Source organism: Arachis ipaensis, chromosome B3 (genome assembly GCF_059453495.1).
Source record: "Arachis ipaensis isolate K30076 ecotype BB chromosome B3, ASM5945349v1, whole genome shotgun sequence".
In the NCBI taxonomy this organism is placed as follows: domain Eukaryota; kingdom Viridiplantae; phylum Streptophyta; class Magnoliopsida; order Fabales; family Fabaceae; genus Arachis; species Arachis ipaensis.
The window spans coordinates 60,886,810-60,891,126 of NC_142438.1; the positions used below are offsets into that span (position 1 = coordinate 60,886,810).

The following is a 4,317-nucleotide window of genomic DNA, read 5'->3' on the forward strand; positions in this document are numbered from 1 at the left end:
AGGGTGATGCCTCCAGACGATTAGCCGTGCCGTGACAGGGCATTGGATCATTTTCCCGTGAGATGACCGAAAGTAGCCATTGATAGTGGTGATGTATCACATAAAGCCAGCCATGGAAAGGAATCAGACTGATTGGATGAAGATAGCAGGAAAGCAGAGGTTCAGAGGAACGAAAAGCATCTCCATTCGCTTATCTGAAATTCCTACCAATGATTTACGTAAGTATCTCTATCCCTATTTTATTATATAATATTCGAAAACACCATTATCACTTTATATCTGCCTGACTGAGATTTACAAGGTGACCATAGCTTGCTTCATACCAACAATCTCCGTGGGATTCGACCCTTACTCACGTAAGGTATTACTTGGACGACCCAGTGCACTTGCTGGTTAGTTGTATTGAAGTTGTGACAATTATGAATTAAGATCAGAGCACCAAGCTCTGGAGCCATTACCAGGATTTGTTCGAGCCTGGAGATCACAATTTCGTGCACCAAGTTTTTGGCGCCGTTGCCGGAGATTGTTCGAGTTTGGACAACTGACGGGTCATCTTGTTGCTCAGATTAGGTAATTTTCTTTTTGTTTTGTTTTCAAAAATTTTTCAAAAAGCTTTCAAAAATTTTTCTTTTGTTTTCGAAAAAAAAAATAAAATAAAATAAAATAATAAAAATAATGTTTTCAAAAATAAATTATTCTATGGCTTCAAGATTTTTAAGAATGAATTCTAGTGTTTCATGAAACATGTTGAATCCTATCTGGCTGTAAAGCCATACCCAAACTGCTTGGGGATTGGTATTCAACTAATCACTCCAGTCCATGTAATTATATGCTAAAGCTTGGCTGGCTATTAAGCCATGCCTGACCCTTTGATTGGAGCTTTAGAGCATAAGATTCCTGGAATTCATATTAAAAATTTTGGAATCCTTATTTTTCTTTTTCAAAATAATTTTTCAAAAAAATATAAAATAAAAATCCAAAAAAATTTAGAAAATCACAAAAATAAAAAATATTTCATGTTTCTTGTTTGATTCTTGAGTCATATCATAAGTTTGGTGTCAATGGCATGTGCATCTTGCATTTTTCGAAAATTTCATGCATTCATGGTGTTCTTCATGATCTTCAAGTTGTTCTTGGTAAGTCTTCTTGTTTGATCTTGATGATTTTTTTGTTTTGTGTCTTTTCATGTTTATCATATGCATTCTTGAATTCTTAGTGCGTAAGCATTAAAGAATTCTAAGTTTGGTGCCTTGCATGTTTTCTTTGCATTAAAATTTTTTCAAAATTGTGTCTATGATGTTCATCTTGACATTCATGGTGTTCTTGGTGTTCATCTTGACATTCATAGCATTCTTGCATGCATTCATTGTTTTGATCTAAAAATTTCATGCATTGCATAATTTTCATGATTTCATAAAAATTTCAAAAATAAAAAAAAAATATCTTTCCCTTTTTCTCTCATCAAATTCGAAAATTTGAGTTGACTTTTTCAAAAGTTTTTAAAATCAAATTGTTTCTTATGAGTCAAATCAAATTTTCAATTTGAAAATCTTATCTTTTTCAAAATCTTTTTCAAAAATCAAATCTTTTTCAAAATTCTTAGTTATTTTCGAAAATTTCAAAAATATTTTTCAAAAATATTTTTCTTATTTTTTATATCAAATTTTCGAAAATAACATAATCAATTAATGTTTTGATTCAAAAATTTGAAGTTTGTTACTTGCTTGTTAAGAAAGATTCAAACTTTAAGTTCTAGAATCATACCTTGTGATTTCTTGTGAATCAAGTCATTAATTGAGATTTTAAAAATCAAATCTTTTTCAAAACTAATTTCTATCATATCTTTTCAAAAATATCTTCTCATCTTATCTTTTTCAAAAATTTGATTTTCAAAATATCTTTTCTAACTTCCTAACTTCTTATCTTTTCAAAATTGATTTTCAAAATTTGTTTCAACTAACTAACTAACTTTTTGTTTGTTTCTTAACTTTTTCAAAACTACCTAACTAACTCTCTCTCTCTAATTTTCGAAAATATCTTCCCTCTTTTTCAAAAATTTCTTTTTTATTAACTAATTATTTTTATTTTTTATTTAAAAAAAAATTTCGAAAAAAATACTAACCTTTTTCAAAAACTATTTTCAAAAATCACTAACTCTTTTTCAAAAATTGTTTTCTAAAATTCACTTCCCCCTCTCATCTTCTTCTATTTGTTTATTGATATACTAACATCTTTCCTTCAACTCTCCAAAAATCCGAACCCCCTCTCTCTCTGAGTTCAGATTTTCTTCCCTTCTTTTCTTCTACTAATACAAGGATCCCTATACTGTGGTATAAAAGATCCATATTATTATTACTATTTTTTCTGTGCCATCTTCTTTGTCATATGAGCAGGAGCAAGGACAAGAACATTCTTGTTAAAGCAGATCCAGAACCTGAAAGGACTCTGAAGAAAAAAATTAAGAGAAGCTAAAATACAACAATCCAGAGATAACCTTTCAGAAATTTTCGAACAGGAAAAGGAGATGGCAGCCGAAAATAATAATAATATAAGGAAGATGCTTGGTGACTTCACTGCACCTAATTCCAATTTACATGGAAGAAGCATCTCCATTCCTACCATTGGAGCAAACAACTTTGAGCTGAAACCTCAATTAGTTTCTCTGATGCAGCAGAACTGCAAGTTTCATGGACTTCCATCTGAAGATCCCTTTCAGTTCTTAACTGAATTCTTGCAGATATGTGATACTGTTAAGACTAATGGAGTAGATCCTGAAGTCTACAGGCTCATGCTTTTCCCTTTTGCTGTAAGAGACAGAGCTAGATTATGGTTGGATTCTCAACCCAAAGACAGCCTGAACTCTTGGGATAAGCTAGTCACGGCTTTCTTAGCCAAGTACTTTCCTCCTCAAAAGCTGAGCAAGCTTAAAGCTGATGTTCAAACCTTCAGACAGAAAGAAGGTGAATCCCTCTATGAAGCTTGGGAAAGATACAAACAGTTGATCAAAAAGTGTCCTTCTGACATGCTTTCAGAATGGACCATCCTGGATATATTCTATGATGGTTTATCTGAGCTATCAAAGATGTCACTGGACACTTCTGCAGGTGGATCCATTCACCTAAAGAAAACGCCTGCAGAAGCTCAAGAACTCATTGACATGGTTGCTAATAACCAGTTCATGTACACTTTTGAAAGGAATCCTGTGAGTAATGGGACGCCTATGAAGAAGGGAGTTCTTGAAGTTGATACTCTGAATGCCATATTGGCTCAGAATAAAATATTAACTCAGCAAGTCAATATGATTTCTCAGAGTCTGAATGGAATGCAAGCTGCATCCAACAGTACTCAAGAGGCTTCTCCTGAAGAAGAAGCTTATGATCCTGAGAACCCTGCAATAGCAGAGGTGAACTACTTAGGTGAACCTTATGGAAACATCTATAACTCATCATGGAGAAATCATCCAAATTTCTCATGGAAGGATCAAAAGCCTCAACAAGGCTTTAACAATGGTGGAAGAAACAGGTTTAACAACAGCAAGCCTTTCCATCATCAACTCAGCAACAGACAGAGAACTCTGAACAAAATGCTTCTACCCATCTAGAGACCATAGAGATCCCATTGAACCTCCTTATGCCCTTCATGAGCTCTGATGAGTATTCCTCTTCTGAAGAGAATGAGGATGTTACTGAAGAGCAAACTGCCAAGTTTCTTGGTGCAATCATGAAGCTAAATGCCAAATTATTTGGCATTGATACTTGGGAAGTTGAACCTCCCTTGTTCATCAATGAACTAAGTGATCTGGATCAACTGACATTGCCTCAGAAGAGACAGGATCCTGGAAAGTTCATAATACCCTGTACCATAGGCACCATGATCTTTAAGGCTCTGTGTGACCTTGGTTCAGGAATAAACCTCATGCCCCTCTCTGTAATAGAGAAACTGGGAATCTATGGGGTGCAAGCTGCTAAAATCTCATTAGAGATGGCAGACAGCTCTAGAAAACAGGCTTATGGACAAGTAGAGGACGTATTAGTAAAGGTTGAAGGCCTTTACATCCCTGCTGATTTTATAGTCCTGGATACTGGAAAGGAAGAGGATGAATCCATCATCCTAGGAAGACCTTTCCTGGCCACAGCAAGAGCTGTGATTAATGTTGACAGAGGTGAAATAATCCTTCAATGGAATGAGGACTCCCTTGTGTTTAAAACTCAAGGATCTCCCTCTGCAACCATGGAGAGGAAGCAGAAAAAGCTTCTCTCAAGGCAGAGTCAACCAGAGCCCCCACAGTCAAACTCTAAGTTTGGTGTTGGGAGGCCA

At 34.9% G+C, this 4,317-nt stretch overlaps 1 non-coding gene across 1 annotated transcript; it reads right to left on the reverse strand.

Annotated features, from left to right (window-relative positions):
- Positions 1-2,920: 2,920 nt before the first annotated feature.
- On the reverse strand, positions 2,921-3,028 carry LOC148570815 (small nucleolar RNA R71). The gene has a single exon (XR_015908630.1). It is a non-coding gene; the product is annotated as a small nucleolar RNA R71 (small nucleolar RNA).
- Positions 3,029-4,317: the final 1,289 nt, after the last annotated feature.